Below are 21,047 nucleotides of genomic sequence, written 5' to 3'. Positions count from 1 at the left end.
AATGTTCAGGGGAGGGTAGAGACTGTCACAGCTTGCCCACTTTCCCTCCTTCTCTTCCTTTCCTTTGCTCAGGAAAGGTATGGATTTATGTTCTCTAAGAGAAGAGCTTCAGGAACAATTCTCTTTCCTTTGAGAAGTTAGAGCTCTTGTTTTTTCATCTTCTTTATCATCAACAACAATCATTAGAAGAGCTTACTATTTCTTGAGGAGCTTCTGTGTGTCAGGGACACTATATACATTATTGCTAGTCTTCCCAACCTTCAAGGTAAATGTAATTTATGCACATTTTACAGAGAAAATTGGGGGCTTAGAGAGCCTGAGAAACCTGTCTAATAAGAGGCAATGTTGGGGTTGAAACCAAGGCCTGTTCATTTGATATCTAGCTCTGATGTCATCAATTGCTGAACACTAGGGAGGTTTGGGCTCCTGGCTAAAATTTGCCAATGGGTGCATCCAAAATGAGATATGTGTTCTATTTTTTTCAGATGTCCCTACTGGCAAGGATTAAACACAGAGTTTAATCTGCCCTGGTCTAGAGTCAAGATGAGAAGTCTCTAGCCCTGGTTCTGTAACTCTTCTGATGGACAGCCTTCAGTGTTCAAGACATGTGTGTTACCCTCTCTTGGTCTCATTTCTCTATTTGTAAAATGGGTGAGTTGGACTAAATACTTCCAAGGATTAGTTCAATACAATCCAGTCTGATACACTTAGGGGGCTTCTTATTTGACTGTGCTGGAAGGATAAAAAAATTGACAAATATGCCTCCATTCTCTAGGTAAGCTGGATGTGTGTTCTCTAATAGTCATAAATAAAGGGCGACAAAGCTTGGAGAGTAGAACCTTTCATTTAAACTTAGCTAGTGGCAGGTATGCATGGCAGGAGAGATGAAGTAAGCTTCACTGAGGAGAGAAAGGCTCCTCTCCTTCTCTGACCATGTGGTTCCAATGGGGGCTGCCATCTTTTTCTCTGTTCCCATATCTGTATTGACAATGATTGATTACAGAGTGAGCACCTGGCTCAAGCTGAGTCAGTCACAGTACTTGACCCCACCAACAGTGGATAATTGGTCTCAGGATGAGCCCCTAGTCATGCTGGGCCAATCAAAGTCCTTACTTAAGATTCTGTCATTAAGACTGGAAGCAGAAGGCTTCAGGTTGTCTGGTGGAGCCTCTGAGAGTTGTGAGAGCTCAGAGTTGTGGTGGCTGTGTCCAGCCTTGAGCAGAAAAGCTTACATGCAGAGAGAAGGAAAGACAAGGACTGGAGAGGAGTTGTAGTAACATCTGTGTCTCTGGTCCCGGCACCTCAGCTCTCTGAGCTCCCAGTACCCTCCATATAAGTTCCTTTTCTACTTTTGTAAGCCTGAGTTCATTCCCCATCCAACTAGTTGGCTACCATGAACCTGGCTATATCCTGGGGCTTTGGGTCAGTGCTGGGGGGGCTACTCCTTACCCAATCAGGGAAGCACTGAGAAAGATTTTATTCTCAACCTAGAGGACAGGAAGGAGGGAGCGCCATTCCCAGTCGAAAGTGCATTAGCATGGAAGGCAGGAATCCCTTCCTGTCACTGAAACTTAGGCAAATTTCTATGCCCTTCTGAGTCTCAGTTTCCATATTTGTAAAATGGGATCTGGAATATAATGGTGATTCTCAAACTGTGTTCTGCAACACCCTGGAATTTTGTGGAGGAACTACAGCTTAAGGAGAGTGGTTTGTAGCTGGGAGTGGTAGGAAGGCCTAGTAGGCCATAGTGTGGGTTCCCCTCCCCTATTCAAAGCCACCTCATCCCCCAACTGTTTTTGTTTTTGTTTTTGTTTTCACTGTCTCTCTGTGAAAGGTCTGGCTTAAAAGAGGGTTCTATAGCTTAACTGGTTTGAAACCCCTTGGATGAGATGTCTTTGAAGACCTTTCTATTTTTTCTAGTTCATGATTTCATGGGTTACAGAAAACAGAATAACCTTCACACTGATGATAAAACTATTTTGAGTGTTTGCTAGCTCTAGGTCAGGCACTGTGCTAAGTGATTTACATACATTTATTTCTAGAAATCCTTACAGCAACCCTCTAATGTGGCGAATTAATTATCCCCATTTTACAGATAAGAACCTGGGACTTCAGGGGCACTGGGGTGATTCAGTTGGTCTGTCTTTGGCTCAGGTCATGATCCTGGGGTCCTAAGATTGAGCCCCATGTTGGGCTTCCTGCTTAGCAGAGAGTCTGCTTCTCCCTCTTCCTCTTCCCACCCTCCCCAAGCCCCTGCTTGTGCATGCATGCTCTCTGTCTCAAATAAATAAATAAATAAAATCTCTCTGAAGATAAAAAATAAAAAAGAACCTAGGACTTCGGAGGTGAAGTAATTTGCTCAAGAGCACACAGCTGGTAAGTAGTGCAGGGAGGTTTGGACCAAAATTGATTAGCAGGCACGAACTAGCAGCTCACAAGCCAAACTCAGCCCTAAGGTGTGAGTTTTTTGGCCAGGACGGTGCTCTTTTAATTTGAATTAGTTGCCAGCACTTAAAAACCAATTTAATTTAAAAACCTGGACTTAGAGGTTGTTTTGTTTCTTTTAAGACCTGGTAACTGGCAATAATACTGGGCATCTCTATCCCACATTAGTAGCTGCCTCTTCTAGAAGGAGCACGAACTCCCAGCTTGCTACAGACTCTATTACTCTTTATTATCTTACACGTAACCCACTTTGCTCATTTATGAGACCTGCCTGGCCCTGATTTTTAATTTATTATTATTATGCTAACAACAACAACAACAAATTATTATATATTATTTTATATACAAATATATCATATATAACATATAAAATTATATAAATATATAATTTATATATTTTACTTATATAAGTTTATATAAATAAAATATAATATATTACATGTAATATAATAATATATTATTATCTGATTTTTCAAAGCCTGTTCTAATGGCAAGACTGGGTCTTCCTCAATGACTCCTTATATCCTTCCATTTGCTTCTTCTCCAGGTCCTGCTGATTTGCCCTTACCACCTCTCCCTCACCTATCCCTTTCTCCTAATTCACCTGTCTTCCTCATCTGCCTTCATTCCTTGTCTCCAGTGAAGATACCCGGTGGGTCCTTCTGCTCTCCCCTCTTTCACATCCATCTTCCTCATCCTAGCTCCGGTAGCTCTACAAACCTCATGGTCAAATGTTTGAAGAGAGATCCACCCATTCAGGGTGAGGTCACAGAGCAGAATTAGTGGCAGGGAGAGGAAAAGGTTGAATGTATGTCTTGGGGTTCAGCTGGCTCTGGGTTTAAATACTGGTTCCTTTACCTACCACCATCTGTGAGACATTGGCAGTGTCACATTTTTTCATCTGTGAAATGAAGACAAAAGAACTCACAGTTGAACCAGATTACTTCTAAAGTTAGTTCTGACCTTGACACATTATCATATTAAAGCAACCTCAGCTCAAAACTTTTCAGTGATTCCCGCTATGTACCAAGTTGAATGTAGAAACCAGAACTATCCTCTAGATACTAGTTCTAGCCTATCTTTTATATCTCATCTTTCCCAGCTCAGCTCATCCCTTGTGCTAGCTCTTACATTCCTGCCTTTATACTTACTATGCCCCTTATTTGGAATACCCTCCAGTATCCTGTAAACAAACTCCTTATAAAAATGTAAGGCATTGTACCCCCCCCGTTGAACCCTACTCATCTGTTAGGAAATTTGTTTTCCCTGCAAGTTACAACAACCCCAACTAAAACTACTCAAACCATAAAGACATATTGGTTCATGGAAAAGTCCAAAGGGGGGTCAAGCTTCTGGTATGGTTATATCAGGTCTCTGGCTCATTTTTTCAACAATGTTTTCTTAGTGCTGCCCTCTTTCTTGTGATGGCTTTATTTCTCCGGCTGGCTTTTCCTCGTGGTGGTTGTGATGGTCAATTTTATGTGTCAATTTGATTGAGCTAAGGCCTGCCCAATAGGTGGTAAAACATTTCTGGGTGTGTCTGTGAGGGTGTTTTGGGGAGAGAATAGCATTTGAACTGCTACACTATGATCACCCTCACCAATGGAGGTGGGTGTCATCCAATCTGTTGAAGACTGGATAGAATAAAAAGGCAAATTTGCTCTTTGCTTGAACTGACGTCCATCTTCTCTTGCCCAGGACATTGGACATCCCTGCTCCTGGTTCTTGGGCTTTTGGACTTGGACTGAATTATACTACTGGCTTTGCTGGAGCTCTAGCTTGCAGATGGCAGATGATGGGACTTCTTGGCCTCTATAACCATGTGAGACAATTCCTATCATCAGTCTATTCTTTATTTTTTAAAAAACTTTTTAAATTTTTAAATTTTTATTTATTTGAGAGAGAGAGAAAAAGAAAGGAGGGGGGAAGAAAGAGAGAGAGAGAGAGAGACAGACAGATAGACAACGTGCACACAAGTTAGAGCGGCAGGGAGAGGGAAAGAGAATCCCAAGCAGACTCCAACCTGAGCATGGAGCCTGATGTGGGGCTTGATCCCAAGACCTCAGGTCATTTCCCTTCATGCTCTAATCTTCACGGATTCTTCTGGACAGCACAGAGTATTCCTAACACATCTCTATTTAATGCATAGTCATTCATTCAACAAATATTCATTCTAGAGACTGAGGAATGAGCAAAACAGATAAAGCCCTGTCCTTCTAAAGATCACAAAAAATTGTAGTAGAAGGTGGGGACAGAAAAGAGACAACAAACAAATGAACACATATTTCAGGTGGTAGTAAGTTCTATGGAGAAAAATCCAGCAGGAAAGGGTACAGAGAAGTAGGGTGATGCTATTTTATTTTTTTAAGACTTATTTATTTTGGGGAGAGTGAGTGAGCTAGCAGCAGGGGGGCAGCAGAGGGAGAGGGAGAGAAAGAATCTCAAACAGACTCTGCCCTGCGCTTAGAGTGCGATATGGGGCTCAATCTCACGATCCTGAGATCACGACCTAAGCTAAAACCAAGAGTCAAATGCTCAACCAACTAAGCCACCCAGGCACTCCAGGGTGCTGCTAATTTATTTATTTATTTTTAATTAAAAAAAAATTATTTATTTATTTGGCAGACAGAAAGCATAAGCAGGAGGAGCAGTGGGCCAGGGGAGAGGGAGAAGCAGCCTCCCCGCTGAGCAAGGAGCTTAACGCAGGGCTCAATCTCTAGATCATGATCTGAGCTGAAGGTAGAAGTTTAACCAACTTAGCCACCCAGGTAGGTGCACCATGCTGTCGCTATTTTAAATATGGGCCAGGGGAGGCCTCTCTGAGGAAGTGACATTTGAGTGGAAACCTGAAGGAGTGAGCCATGCCCATTCAAGGAGGAGAGCATTTGAGGCAGACACAAGTGCAAAGGCCCTGAAGTTAGCAGTATGCTTGGCATGTCAGAAGAATAGCAAGGCCAGTGTGGCTGGAGGAGAGTAAGAGGAGGCGAAAGCAATTAAGGAGGGGATAAGGTCAGAATGGTAGCAGAGGGCAGGTCAGGACCTATGAAGCTGTGAATATAATCCTCAGTGCCAGTAGGAAGAGGATTATCACCTGCACAGGCAAGTTTTATAATAGAGGCTATGAACAGGGAGGGGTGAACAGCTGGTGGTGGGGCTGATGGGAGGTCAGAGAAAGCCTTTCAGAGGAGGTGGTTCCGGCGCTGAGTTTTGTTTTTTAAAGATTTTATTTATTTATTTAATAGAGAGAGAGAGATCACAAGTAGGCAGAGAGGCAGGCAGAGAGAGAGGAGGAAGCAGGCTCCCTGCTGAGCAAAGAACCTGATGCGGGGCTCCATCTCAGGCCCCTGAGATCATGACCTGAGCCGAAGGTAGAGACTTAACCCACTGAGCCACCCAGCACCCGCCACGCGCCCCCCTGCACTGAGTTTTGAAGGATGAACAGGAGGCATCTAGGCAGAAGGGTAAGAGCAGTCCAAGGAGAGAATTATGCTATAGCAGAGGCTGCTGAAAGACTGTGGTGTATTCAAGTACACATGGTAAGGCCTGTACAAAGGGAGGGAGGCCAGTGGCTAGGAGTGGCCAGAAGCAGAGCAGAGGAGACTGGCAGGGACCAATTTCTTAATGGGTCGATTGATTCATTGACTGAAGTGTTTATTGAACATTAGGTCTATAGCAGCCATTGCACCAGGTCTGGTAACAGTGATGTACTCAACCAAAGATTTTTGGTCTTAAGGAATTTACCTTCTAGTGGGGAGATAGACAAAAACATACAAACACACCAATAAATGACAAGACTAAGAAATGCCATGAAGGAAATGAATGAGTCCAAATTAGAGAACATCTTTAGGTGGGGTGTTCAGGAAAGTACTCTCTGAGGAGGTGATATTCAAATGGAGTTAGAAGGGTCAGGGGAAGAATGTTCTTGGCCTTGGTCTCAGTGTTACTATCTCTCTAATTTGATTTCTTCCTCTGAAGGGAGACTTGGAGGTCATCAAACAACATAGCAGAGTTGTAATTGTTGGTGTGACAGGGCCAGGATTACATTCAAACTCTGCTGTTTTTAGGACCTGGCAGGTTCTGGGGGTAGCAATGTGACAAATACAATCATGAAATCACAGGTCGGCCACATGGAGACTTTCGACAGCCCTCAAGAAGTCTATATAGCTGAAGACTGAAGGGCAATGGTCTTCGTGTGCACTAGGAAGACCCCTCCGATTGTTCCGTGGAGGCTGGAACACTGATTTGGGTCAGAGTTTCCGGCAGGAGAAATTTTCAGGAGAGAGGACCACGACCCAGATGGGGTTATAAAACATTTCCGGCACCCTAGAAGGGTAAAGGTACTTGAAACCTCCTTTGTAGGTGGGAGTGGCACGTCCTCCCCAAACCCAACCCAATCGCGGCCTCTCCGCCCAGCCCTAGAGTAAGCAGCGAGGAGCTACCCTCCTCTACTCCTACCCGGTTCCCTGAAAGTGAGAGGACCTGGAGCTCCTTCCTACTGCGTCCCTTACGCACTCCTCCCGCACCGCCCCCCGCCAACGTGTTTGGGTCCCATCTCCAGGCCCCGCCCACCTCCAGCTTCAGCCTCGCGACCCGCCTTTGGTCACGCCTCCTTCCGGCTCATCCCCATAGCGGCCACCTTTGGGCCCCCTCCTCCCTGTTCTCTTTCCGGGCCCGCCTTCTTCTGTCCCGCTTCAGTTTTTCCTCCCTTCTGGATCTCCCTTCCGCACCGTCTCCCGCCCCCTCTTCTAAGGGCTCCGCTTCCCCTCCAGCCTCGCCTCAGTCTCCCTCCACCCTTGACTCCTCCTATGGGCACGGCCTCCCTTTAGCCCCACCCGCAACCCCTCCTTCCAAGTGCAGCCCTGCTCCTGGCTCCGCGTGGCCTCCACCGTCTTCCATACCTGCTTTGCGCTTCTCTCTTCTCCCGCATCACCACCCTCTCAACCCTGCCCCGCTTCGGCTCGCTTATTGGTGTAGGAGAGTTTCTGTCTCTCCCACCTCAACCCTTCCAGTCCTTAGCCCCGCCTCTCCAGGCTCCTTCCTCAGTCCCTCCTCCCCGTCAGGCCCCGCCCTGGCCCCGCCTTCCTCTTCTCCCCGCCGAAGCTCTGGACCTTTCCAAAGCGAGGCTGAGGGGGTGGGGAGAGCTCGTGCTCTCGGGAAGCCGGGCTGTGTCAGGGTGGGGCTGCGGACTCCTAGCGCTCGTGTCCTCGTGTCCTCCTCCGGAGACAGAGGCGGGGGTGGGGAGGGAGGGCCCAGGACCAGGGCCGGAGCGGCGGGCGGGGCCAAGCTGAGGAAAGCCGTTCGGGGCGCCCCCACCCCCGCGCGCTTCAGTGGTGTCGGCCGAGGGAAGGACTCGCGGCTGCCGGGCTCGCGCCGCTGTCAGTGCGGCGGGGCGCGCGAGCGGCGCGGGCGTAAGGCGGGCGCAGCCGGGAGAAGCTGAGGGGGCGGCAGCGGCAGCGGGGGCGACTCCCGCGCGTGTGCTCAGCTCCTCACGCCGCGGCCGGAGCAGCCTTCTTCCTCCTCTCCCCCCCTTCCGCCCCCGAGTGCGGCGGCACCGCCTCCTTCCGCGCCGCGCGGCTTCCTCCAGACCTCTCGGCGCGGGTGAGTGGGGGCCACGGGCCCCTCCTTAGGGGTGCGGGGGACTGTTCCTTGTTCCTTTTCGGCCACCAGCCTCTTCGCGCGGGTTGCTGCCTATTTTTAGAAACTCTTTTTTTCGGCCATTCTGGGCGTCCCAAGAGCGGGAGTAACTCCCGTCCCCCTCCCCACCCCCGCACCTCCCCCAGCAAACCCCGTGTCGCTGGCCCGGCCCTTCAGCGCCTGCCCCCGGCCGCCTGGCGTTCCTTGGCCGCTTCCTCCTCGCGGGCCGGGCCTGGGCTAGGAGTTGGCGGGGTGGGCCCGCGCCCGCTCGGAAGTTGAAGTCTTTGTGCTCGCGCCCCGCCCCGCCCGGCGAGGGGAGGAGGGAGAGGAGCGGAGGCCGCGCAGGGGAGGCCTGGGCGGGCCGGGCCCGGGCTCTGGTCCCGGCCCGGGCTTCTTCCGGCTCCCCCTCCCGGGCTCGGTCTGCCGGCTCCCCTAGGCGCGCACAGCTGGCCCTGCCTCGCTCCCCACGGGCCTCAACGCCGCCTTGGCCCCCACCGCTGCCGTTGCTGGGCTCGTTGCACACCTTGGGGCTCGGAGAGGAGCAACAACGCGCCCTCGAGCTGGGGCGGTGTTCCGCACTTCACGCAAGCCCCACCGTGCAGCCGAGCTTCAGTTTGCCCCTCCTTAAAATGGGGAAAAGAAAGTCGCTTCGCAGGATGTTTGTGGATTTAGGGAGCTAGTATGTGAGAGAAGCGTTTAATACCAACAGGTAACATTTAATGGACTTGACTAGGAACTTAGTAAACCTTATTTAATTTCTCAGGACGGCCTTTGGGGTATTCCCCTTTACAAAAGCAGAAGGCAAGGCACAGAGAGGTAAAATAATTTGCTCCCAATCACAGTAGCTACAGAAGTAAAGCCGTGGTACTAGAAGTACCTGTTATTTATTTCTTATTGTGAGCCTGTGTAATCCTTTAGTGCAGAGAGGATTTTGACTTACCCTTGGGTCACTCCGTTTTCCCTGACTCCTAGGGTAGTGTCCGTTGTACTACGGATGAAATCCCATTCTGGGGATACGGGAGGTCCGAGGGGAAAGAAATTACTGTGAATTTCTTGCTAGTATTACCCCGTAGAATTTGATGAATGTAGGGGACTCCAGATCTCAAGCTCAGCTGACTTTCTCTGGGTTTTTGGCTCAAGGAAGGCTTAAGTCCTAATAGTGAGGTCTATCCTTTATTTGTGGGATGTTCCTGCCCGCCACCGCCCTCCCCCCCCTTTCCCAGCAGCCAGACCTTTTGTGTTCTCTATAGTGTTTAGATTTCCAGCTCCTACTTGGGGAAGGAGAAGCAGGAAATGGCTAAAGTCAACTGCTTCATCTCCCTTCTTGAAATAGGGTTTTATTTTTCCTTTTTTCAGATGAGACCAAGAGTGGGTAAAAGGGAACTAAAATTAATTTTGGCAAGTTTCTAGTTTTCCAGTGTGTTTGATCTCTATTATGGGGAATGTTTAAAAATACGAGTTCCTGGGTGGCATCTTGAAGGAGTCTTCTAATGTTTTGTATTTGTTCTTTGCAGTCTGCAGGTCTGTTGTGCTCTCCTGTTTCCAAAATTCTGCATTTAGAGTTGTGGTATGTAGTACCTGGAAGGGGTCTTTACCATCTGGTCTTTTTTATCTGCCTTGTTCCTTCTACCCTGTTAACACTGGAAAGGGGAAGTAAGTTGTCTAAATTTACAGACTGCGTTAGTGACAGAATCAGATTTATAATTCCCAGTCTTTTGGTTTGCAGACCAGTAATAGTTTTATTTCTGCCATCCCTTGACACCTTTGGAAGGGGCACTAAATTACTTACTCAGGCCTTAACAGACCAGGAATCCTGAGTAAATTTAGATCTTGAGAAAGTTCGTTAGTTCCAACCTCTCTCCATGCCTCAGGTTTAGCATTAAAAGGAGTTCAGGTTCGGTGCACAGGTGTGCCAGTTCTCATTAGTCATTACTCTTATCATTTGGTACTTTGTTTATGGTGTATAATACTTTTCTGGAATCATCCGATTTCTAACCCAGTTCTGTGAGAGGTCTTGAGAGTTTGCTTTAAGTCTCCTTTTTACAGCTGTAATTGAGAATTGAGACACAGCAAGATTGGGGCACTTGCCTTGGTAAGGTCACTAAATTAATAAGTGGTGAGGACAGGACACCTTTCATGGGCAGAGGATTTGATGTAGCATCATTAACTGAGCCACTCATTGTGGCTCTGTGATGCTGTTTGTGTGGAGACTGAGAAATGACTGAAAGTCTATTGTAGTAGTAGGAGGAGGAGAAATAATACCTAACATTTATTAAATATTTACCAGGTACCAGTTCCTGGACTAAGGACTTGCTGTGGGGTATCTCGTTTATTCCTCAGAGTGGAATGTTTGAATTAGGTATCATTATCCCTGTTTTACAGAGGTAGAAACAGGCTTAGAGAGGTTACATGACTTGCTCAGTATCATGTAATTGATAACCTGAAACAAAATAACTTTGAAGCCAGTGTGGGTTCTGTTCTGTTCTTTTTCTCTTTCTTTGGTAAAAACATATATGAGGTAAAATTTGCCATTGTAACCACTTTTAAATGGATAGTTGTCTGGCATTAAGTACATTAACACTGTTGTGCACCCATCACCACTAACTGTCGTTGTCTAGAACTTTTTTATCTTCCCCAACTGAAAATCTGTACCCATTAAACACCAACTCCCTTATTCCCCTGTTCCCGAAGCTCCTGACAACCACCATTATATTTTGTCTCTGAATTTCATTACTTTAAGAACCCCATATAAGTGGAATCCTACCTTTTTTTTTTTTTTTTTGGTCCTTTAGTGACTGGCAAAGTTGGCACTTTTTTTTTTTTAAAGATTTTATTTATTTATTTGACAGAGAGAAATCACAAGTAGATGGAGAGGCAGGCAGAGAGAGAGAGAGGGAAGCAGGCTCTCTGCTGAGCAGGGAGCCCGATGTGGGACTCGATCCCAGGACTCTGAGATCATGACCTGAGCCGAAGGCAGCGGTTTAACCCACTGAGCCACCCAGGCGCCCAAAGTTGGCACTTTTAATGCCTCCCTTTACCTCAGGGTGCTTTGTAAATGCAAAGTGATTAGTCCTTATCTGCAGTAGGGAGTGGCATGCAGCCCCAGAGCTGGAACTGAGCCCTAGTTGTACCTTTGGCTAAGCTCTTTTCCCGCCTTTTTTTTTTTGCTGTAGATTGGAGTTCTTTATCACAGAAGCCTTTTCTGGAAATCTCTGCCCCTTTTGTATCTTCCAAAGAGACCTCCTACCCTTGAAATAGAACACAGAGGACTCTCCACCCTGGCCTTGTTTGCACCTGCCTTTCCGACTATCCAGGGTTTGGGCATATCAGGCTGCAGTGATCAAGAATAGCAGTGCTGTGACAGCAGCTCAGATCAAAACTACTCAGAGGACGATTAAATGGATTACCTTTATGAAATGCACTCTCTCTGCTCTCCTCTTTCCATAAAGACACACAAAAAGGATTAGCTTTGGGTTCCTAGAGGGTGTTCATGAATACTCACTGCTTGCAGGTGGTTAAGATGGAGTTAAATGCCTTACAAAATTCCCTTAGGTTTGACTGTTTCTCTGTGTTTGGGACATGGTGGAATATGGTGTTTTTGAAAGGTAGTTGGAATTTTGTGCTGATACCAATGGGGTGGGGTGGGAGGTTTTCCAGAGATGGATAATAGGGCAGCAAACAGATCTGAGCATGTTGCACTTTGCTTAAAGATCTGATGGCCTAACATTACCTATGTATTAAGTCCAAACCGCTGAGTGCGATAATGAGGTCTGAATGTGTTGAATTGTTTATTGGATAGGATCTTGTAGTTGAAGGGCTTTTAAAGTCCTGTTGACCAGCCAGCCATCTGGCCAACGTTTGAATTGGCTACTTGCTGGGATTCGGTTCCATTGGACACTTCATTATTAGAAAGTTTTTCATTTACAGAAAAATTATTAAGCATCTGCCATGCACAATCCTAAGCTTGGGATCTGAGTCTATACAGCCTTGTGGGGAAGGCAGGCAAGGAAACAGGCAATGTGAGAAGTGTTGTGAATAGGGATAAACACTATTAGACCATAGATGAGTAGTAACTAACCCAGCCTTGGAGGCTTCTTCAAAGAAGTTGGCTGAGTTCAGATCTCAAGAAAAATAGAGACATAAGGCAGGAGGAAAAGATACTTGGAGAGTTGAGGAGGAGACAAAGATAAGACTAGGCAGAAGGAATAGCAAGTCTCGAGATGGTGGTGGTAATAGTGGACACTTTTTTGGCTATTTCCGGTATCAGGTGCTACTCTAGGCATTTAACATGTGTTAATTTTTCCTATAACCACCCGAGTACATACTGTTATTCCTATTCTGTAGGTGAAGAACAGACCCAGAGGGGTTAAATACATTTCTCACGTTGCTCAAGATTCCTGGGTGGAGCATAAAGCAAAAGATGGGTGAATATGACAAGAGAGGAGATGAGACTGGTAAGGTAGGTAGAGCAGAAGCCAAGTCATGAAAGGGCCTTGTTGTCCCAGTTGAGGAATTTGGACTTCATTGCAGGGTGAGGGGGGCCATGCTCCTGTGGGCATTTTAGAAGGATATCTCTGGCTACCTGTTTGGGGAGTGGTTTGGAGGACTAGAGCACCATAGGCAAAAAGACCAGTTAGGAGGAGGCTGTTGTGGTAATACAAGTAGGAGATGATGGTGTTTCAAATGAAGAATGTGTATATGTAGAAGGAAGTGAGCACTGAGACATAACAGTTATTGGTGTGGAGAGTCATCAGGGATGACTTCTAAGATTTCTACCTGGTGCAGTTCTGTAGATGAGGATGCTCTTTACTGAGGTGAAGGCATAAGAGAGGGGGTGTATTTCTCATGCAGGATCGTCTTATATCTGCTTTCCTTTACCTTCTAGTTGTTGATCTAGTTCTCCATATGGAGGGTTGGGGGTGGGGCATGCATGAGGGACAGTATTGCGCAACACATTTGGTAACTGTTCCTGGCTAAACTAGATGATGTAAACACTAGTTTAGAAACAGAGGACATACTAGATCCCAGACATTTAGGCCATGCATAACCCTGAATACTGCTTACATTAAGCCAAGGAATGCTTACGTTTTTCCTAGACAATGCCCTTTGGTACTGAGATTCTTTCCATCTACTAATATGGCCTTCTCTAAGTCACCTATGTTTACTACCTGCTAGGCACTGGGAAAACAAGGTAAATAAAATGTAGCTTCAGGAGCTTGTATTAAAAAAGGCAGCAGTTCTCAGTAGCTTAGATAACAGTGGTGGAGGTTGAGGGTAGGGTGGGGCAGATCAGGAAGGGACAGAATGGAGAAGGACCACAGGGGACTTTTGTTGGGACAAGTCAGGAGACCCTGCTTTTTACTCTAGTCTTTTCATCAGGTGGCAAAGGTCCAGGTTTATTCATCTATGATATTCTATCAGTAATGATAGAAAATAATGATGAGATGACTACAAGGGTCCCTTCTAGCAATAACATTTTATGATTCTAGATGATGGTTTAGATAGTGTATCTCTTGGAGAGACATTTTCTTTACTCCTTTGTCTCTCTCTCTTTTTTTTTTTTTTTTGCCCCAGGCAATGGTAGGGGAAGGCGTAGAGATAGGATTTTTCACATGAATGTCTATAGAAACCTAGTTTTTTTTCAGTTTTAGCTTCATGTATAAAATGTGTAACTGGAAGGGGGAGAAGATGACTAGTAATGTTAGCCTGCTGATCTACAACTACCCAATAGTTTCAGACCTGAGGTGTAGTACAGCTTTTATTTTTTTATTTTTAATTTTTATTTGTTTGTTTATTTTAAAGATTTTATTTATTCATTTGACAGATAGAGATCACAAGTAGGCAGAGAGGCAGGCAGAGAGAGAGGAGGAAGCAGGCTCCCGGCCGAGCAGAGAGCCAGATGCGGGGCTTGATCCCAGGACCCTGGGATCATGACCTGAGCCGAAGGCAGAGGCTTTAACCCACTGAGCCACCCAGGCACCCCTGGAGTACAGCTTTTAGACTCAGAGAGAAGGGGGCAGTGGGATAAACTAGCAACGTAGTCGTGAGCCTGAGGACCATTCAGTCTGATTCCTGCTACTAACTCAGTTTGTATACTTGGCCAACTCCTTTCCTTCTCTGGCTGGCCTCATTTCATCATAAAATCATCTCAGACCTCCCTGAAGTTTTGTAAAAGACCAAAAGGGTTGGAGCCGGAGAAGTTTGGAGGTCCTTCTCTACTCAGTTTCATCTCCCTGCTTAAGTGAGTATCTAATAGAGATAGGCATCTACCCAAGTATCATTATTAGTTACCTTTTCTGTTTCTAAAACCCACTCTTTTTCCTTCGTTTTAGTGTATTTTACTTCATAATGGTCTTGATGTGAATAAATGGGCTGTACCTCATAGAGGAGGGAGGAAGGGTGGAATATCACTGGATTCCAGTTTATGTTCCTAAAAAGGCATTCAGGCTGTCCACTGTCCTTTGCTCTACATGAAGGGGTAAGGGGAGGGAGGTTGTGGTTGAATACTTAGATTTTTCTGAGATACTTGTATTTGGAGTGCTCCTCTGACTAAAGTGCAAGTCTGGCCATTCTCCCCAGCATGCTCAGTGTGGTTCCATTGGGGGAAATAGCAGGCATTTGATGCTTGGTAAAGACATATAAATTGTAATTACCTAATATTCTCTGGGATCTCAGTCTTCCTGTCTAAAACAGCAGGGATGGACTGGATAATTTTGAATGATTTTTTCCCCCCTTAATTGTATGAATTTCTAGTTTTACATAAGTGGCTTGGAGGGAGAAGGGGCTTTGCTAGAGCATTGAGAGTATGTCAGAGGGCTAAATTCTGGGTTCACAGATAACTTTCTGTATATAAACAGATGGATATTGCTTTTTAGAGTGGACAGATTGCTGAAAAATTGCTTGTGGAGTGAATTTATCAAATTGTCTGCTGATTTCCATTATAAACTTGGAGCTGTGGTTCCATGGACAAACTTGGAGTATAAGACTATAAAAAAATTACATTTAAATATGTAACAAACTGTTTAAAATCACAGAATAAAGAGAAAATTAAACACACACACACACACACACACACACACACACACACAGAGAGAGTATAATATGCCCAAACAGTACTAGGACTGGAAAAACACTAGACTAAAAATTTGCATTTCCTTAGAGCTTTAGGTTTATGAGATAGATACCTCTGCTGAGGTTACCTGGCCCTTGAAATGCCATCTGTGGAGAGTGAATAGTTCTGTTTATTTGTCAAGGTAAGAATCATTGCTTTATTCCAAGTAAATATTCTCTTTAGAAGGCCAGGCTTATAAGCTTAATATTATTGGCCAGGTTTTCTTCATTCTAGAGACATTTATCTGGTATTTAGCAGTTCTCCTTTTTGTTTTATTAAGGATTTTACTAAGCCTAGTTAAAGGTATTGTTTGCGTGGTGTCTGTTGATCTGTTTTTCTAGTTTCCTTTGTAATTTTTTGTGCCAGTGAAAGCAAGCTCAGCAGTAGACTTAAAAGAATCATTTTCATAACTCATTATTTCTCTGTGTCTGGGTTTCCTTTCTCGAAGTATGATCGTTGCATTGAGACATCAAATGTTGTTCCTTGCTTACACAGACCACTTTAAGGCTTTGGGACTTTGTTCTTCCAGATAGCTGTAATGTGGCACTGAGCGACAGTGTTGTCAATATAGTAATGATAGCTATGCCTGAATCAGTTGAACATAAGAATATCTTTTCTTCAAACCTTAAAAGACTCACTCTAAATTGATTTTCACACCAATTAAAATCAGCTCTTACTAAAATTAGGGGCTTGGTAGAGTTACCATGCCAAATAGGTTACCTAGCTGCTGTAGTGTGATTATGCTTGTGTAGCTGCTTTCCATCTCAAAGTTCAGTTATTCATTTCTAGGAATTTGGAGTACCTGCTGTGTTCTCTCTATGGAGAACATAAACACCTAGCAGGACATAATTCCTGCCCTCAATTACTTTCAGTTTTGAGAGGGAGACAGAGAAGTACAATAGATCCTAGCTCTTTCTTACTCCTGAAATTTGGGTTGAGGGTTCAGACTGGAAATAGCAGAATTGATGGATGTATCACTAGGCAAGGAGACCTGTTTGAATGTGACTTCCAGTGTTTAGAAAGATTTATTTTTTAGAGGGAGAGAAAAAGAGCTTGCACTCAAGCAGGCGGAGGGACAGAGGGAGAGAAAAAGTCTAGAAGCAGACTCCCCACTGAGCACAGCCAAACATGGGGCTCAATCCCAGGACCCTGAGATCATGATCTGAGCCAAAATCAAGAGCTGGCTGCTTAAACAACTGAGCCTCCCCACCTTTATTTTGCCTCCCTTTATCCTCTGTTGCTGAGGTGTCCCACATGCAGTGTATAGAGTGAAGAATGTTAGGGTAGGGGACAAGACTGTCCTTCAGGTTTGGGTGTCTAGACGTCTAATCTGCCTAGTGCTTTCCCCTTTTCTCCTCACATCAATTCTCTGGATGGCTTCCAGAAAGATTTGATATTGTCTAGGTTCTTATTTAGGAAGGAAGAAAATTAAGTTTCATATTGAATTATTTTAAGTTTTATTATACTCAGTTTTGAAGTAAAATAGTTTTCTATTTTGCGTGTAAGTAAATTATTTGAGGTGTGGCTTCTGGTATTTGCTCAATTTGTGACTTATGAGTTGTGATTAAATTGTGGTTCTTGAAGCCCACTGCCACTGTCTGTGTCAGCCAACTTTGACATTTTGCAGCACAGAGCCTTTGGGAAATGGAGGGACTGTTGAATTTACCCTGATCTTGAAGGGTAAGATCTTCCTCTTTCCTGGTCCCTATACTCAAAAAAGTTTGTTGGGATGCTGTGTTGCGTTCATAATTTCTCCCAACAATTTAGCATTGCCTATGAGGTCTAGAAGAGGAAATGTGTCTGTGCCTGTTCTTGAAGTATTGCGGACAATACTGAGATCAGCCATCCAAACGGGAGCACACCTAGTGCCTTCTTGGGGCTGTGAGGGATGACATGTATAGCATATTCTTGCTTTCAGGGAACCTATGGTCTCTTTGGGGAGATAAGATTATCATGAATATGTATCTAACAGTAAGGCAGTTTGGTATAGATAGCTTGGTTTGGAAGACCAAGGTCTACCCTTATTTCTTGGTACTAATTTGGCAAGGTAAATGGAAATAAGTCATTTTTCCTCTTGGAACCTCCATTTTGTCATCTATAAAAATGGGGTTAATATTTCATATCTTAACTTCCTCACAATGTTACTGTGAGGAGCAAGTTAGATAATGTTACTAAACGTAAAAACGAACATTATAAAACAAGATGATGCAATTTATATGTGAATACATGAGTCATTTGTCATAGTTAATGGGTAAATGGCAGAGTTTCCCATAGAAAGGGAGATCTCGGTGCACCTGGGTGGCTCAGTGGGTCAAAGCCTCTGCCTGCGGCTCAGGTCATGATCCCAGGATCCTGGGATCGAGTCCCACATCGGGCTCTCGGCTCAGCAGGGAGCCTGCTTCCTCCTCTCTCTGCCTGACTCTGCCTACTTGTGATCTCTGTCAAATAAATAAATAAAATCTAAAAAAAAAAAAAGAAGGGGAGATCTCTTTGGGTTGGAGTGATCAGGAAGAGTGGTCTGAATCAACCTCTAGGATTGGAGAAAAGAATGGTGGAAGCATTTAGACAGGGGTAATGATGAGGCAAAAGGGTAGGAAAAATTTCAGGGGGAGCATTTAGTGTTTTGCAACCTGAAGTCACAGGGTGGGCATATGTTCAGCTTTCGTAGTTACTGCTGAACAGTTTTCAGAGGCATACCAGATTACACTCTCATCACTGGTATGTGAGAGAATTCTTGTTGCTCCATGTCCATGTCAGCACTTAGCATTGTCTGTATTTTTCATTTTAAGTCCTGCTGGTTGGTGCGTAGTTACAAAAATGAGTTTTAAGAACCATGTTAGGAATTCTCAGGTACCATAAAGAGTTAAAGGGATTGGGATTACAGAGGAGGGAGAGATTGCTTCATTTGTGGGGGTGTGATCCCAGGGAATATTTATGGAGGTGTGAGCATTTTGCTGGGTTTTATAGGAAAAAGATAGTGACCATATGTTATCTGGGACCACTTAGATTCTAATATTCTGTCTGGTTATGTTTATAAATTCTGAACCATTATTTCTGTGTCTGAACTCTACTTCCAGACTATCCAGAAGCAGCATCCAGATATCCCTTCTCAGATGCTGTGCCCTTCTCCATTCTCCTCCCATTTTTTCCCCAGAAAGTTTGGTCACAGGAGATTTTAGGCTGTAGAGATGGAGAGAGGACATTCTGTATGACGGGAACATCTTGAATAGAAACACACGAATGACTAAATTGAGTGGCATCCCTATTCCTGCTTATGAGCTGGGGGTGGGGAGGATGTGTCTCATACTTTAAGGGTGGGTGATGCCTTCTCATAGCCTTCTGGAGCAGGTGGAAAAGGTCTGCTGTTCCCAAGCCAATTTGTATTTAAACTGGATAAAAGGTAAGAATGACTCTTTGCCCATAATTACATCGTTTCAGAGAATAAATTAATCCAGTGAACAGTCATACTTGAATTATGTTGAGAGTTTGTCTTCTCTTAAAAGAAGGGGGAGGGGGCGAGAGGGGAATGCCAAAACCTCAAGAGCTTAGTCTCTCAGAGCTCATCTATTACTTGTATATTTGCTCAGGGAAAAATTGCCATTTCTTTGTCAGCTTTTATCTTGCCGGTTGGACCCTAGCTGGGTGTGTTTTTTCCGTACTTTTACCAAATCACTTTGAAGGCTGGCGTGAACATTGATCATTTCTTAGAGCCTTTCCTTTTTGTTCTGTCAGTAAATATTAGAAAATGGACCTTAAATTACCTGGTTGGTGGTAATAGGTGGCCCTACCTGCTCCCAGAGAGCAGTACTTCCATGTTAAACATTAGTCTGGTCCCGATCCTATGTCACATCCTGGGGTATTTGTCTGGAGAGACTGGGGATGTTAGAGCTGCCACTGGGGACATTTACCAGAGGGTATTTCGGCTTTCTGTCAAGGAGACTAGTTGAGTACCTAAAAATCTGAACCTAGGTTCTACACCCAAGTCTGTGTTTCATATTAATAATTGCTGCCATGTGTTGGGTACCCACTGTGTTGAGAATACTATGCTTTGTACCATGTGTTCATACTAACAGGGCCGATGTTTATTGAAAGTTTCTTTATGCTAAACTCTGTGTGTTTGTATATATACAGATGTTTATAAATGATGTATTATAAAACTGAAGTTTAAATTTCTGTCATTTACATGTTACATAAATTTTATATGTCATATATAAATCTGTCTATATACATATATATAAAAACATTTATTCTCACCTCATCCCTAAGAAGTGGGTTCTGTTGATCGTCATCATATAGTTGGGAAACTGAGACATTCTGAGGTTAAGACATATGTCTATAATCACACTACCAGTAAGTGGAGTTGCCAGGATTTAAACCTAACCAGTTCTTTTTTTTTTTTTTTTTTTTTTAAAGATTTTATTTATTTATTTGACAGAAATCACAAGTAGATGGAGAGGCAGGCAGAGAGAGAGAGAGGGAAGCAGGCTCTCCGCTGAGCAGAGAGCCCGATGTGGGACTCGATCCCAGGACTCTGAGATCATGACCTGAGCCGAAGGCAGTGGCTCAACCCACTGAGCCACCCAGGCGCCCTAACCAGTTCTTTTTAATACGGAAAATTTTAAACATACACAAAGTAGACAGAATAGGTTAATGTAGCATGATACACCCATTGCTCAGCCTCAGTTCACAATCATATTTTGTTTATACCCCTACCTGCTTCTCTTCTTCCTGTGCTTTGAAGGAAATCTCAGCTATTCTATTTTGCCCTTAAATATTTCACAGTATATTTCTAAAGGATGACTTGTTTTTGTTTTTAAAGATTTTATTTATTTACTGGATGGAGAGAGACAGCGAGAGAGAGAACACAAGCAGGGGAAGTGGGAAAGGGAGAAGCAGGCTTCCTGCTGAGCAGGGAACTCAATGCAGGGATTGATACCAGGACTCTGGGATCATGACCTGAACCAAAGACAGACACTTAGCGACTGAGCCACCCAGACACCCCTAAAGGATGACTTTAAAACAACCACAGGGGCATCTGGCTGGCACAGTCAGGAGAGCATGTGACTCTTGATCTCAGGGTCGTGAGTTCCAACCCCAGGTTAGGGGTAAAGTTTATTTACAAAACAGAAAACATGAAACACAACCACAATGCCATTTTCATACCTTATAAAATTAACAGTTCCTTAATACCATCAAAATCCAGATTGTGTTCAAATTTTCAATTATCTCATAAGTCACAATCTTATTTTTAGTTTGACTTAGGGTTCATGTAAGATCCACACATTTTAAATGGTTGTTACATATCTTAAGTCTCTTAATTCATAATTTCACTTCTGTTTTTGTTGTTGTTACCTTTATCTGTTGAAGTAACTGGGTTTTTCTTGTAGAGTTTTCTGTGTTCTGAATTTCCTGTAAATTGATGGTTGTATCTAGGGGGCGGTATGTCTTAATCTTCATGGCAACCCTACAAAAAAATAGGTATTCTTATTTTGCAGATGAGAAGACAGACTGAGAAAGATTGAGTTGGGTGACTTGCCCATGGCCTCACAGCTACCTTGGATGTGAACACAGACCTTCTTGCCTCCAAAGCCTGTGTTCTTTGTTTCTTTACCACTCACCCAATCTTTGAGCTTGGGCAAATCATTTTAAGTTCTCTGGGCCTTAATTTCTTTGATATGTATACTGAGAGCTTCCACAGCACTGGTGGTTTATATATCTATGACCATTTGAGTGCCTACCATGTGATGATGGCATGGTACTAGATGCTGAGGGTGATGCTCAGATGAATAAGACTGTCTTCAGTGAGCAGATAGCTAGGGACTGTAGGACCATACCCTGTTTCAGACATGGAGCCTGT

At 44.5% G+C, this 21,047-nt stretch overlaps 1 protein-coding gene across 5 annotated transcripts in view; it reads left to right on the top strand.

The window, feature by feature from the left end:
* Positions 1-7,807: 7,807 nt before the first annotated feature.
* The window catches only part of RALY (RALY heterogeneous nuclear ribonucleoprotein), an 80,688-nt gene continuing 67,448 nt past the window's right edge, over positions 7,808-21,047 (top strand). For 2 of the 5 annotated variants that reach the window (XM_032350934.1, XM_032350935.1), the window contains exon 1: positions 7,809-8,043. The gene's annotated coding sequence lies outside the window, so the exon portion shown is untranslated. Of the gene's footprint in view, positions 8,044-8,397; positions 8,789-21,047 lie in introns of those variants that run through there. The other 3 variants (XM_032350931.1, XM_032350933.1, XM_032350932.1) reach the window with 3 other exon arrangements.

Source organism: Mustela erminea, chromosome 7 (assembly GCF_009829155.1).
Source record: "Mustela erminea isolate mMusErm1 chromosome 7, mMusErm1.Pri, whole genome shotgun sequence".
Lineage (NCBI taxonomy): Eukaryota > Metazoa > Chordata > Mammalia > Carnivora > Mustelidae > Mustela > Mustela erminea.
Note: the sequence above shows the minus strand (reverse complement) of the source record. Positions and strands in the feature narration are given on the sequence as shown.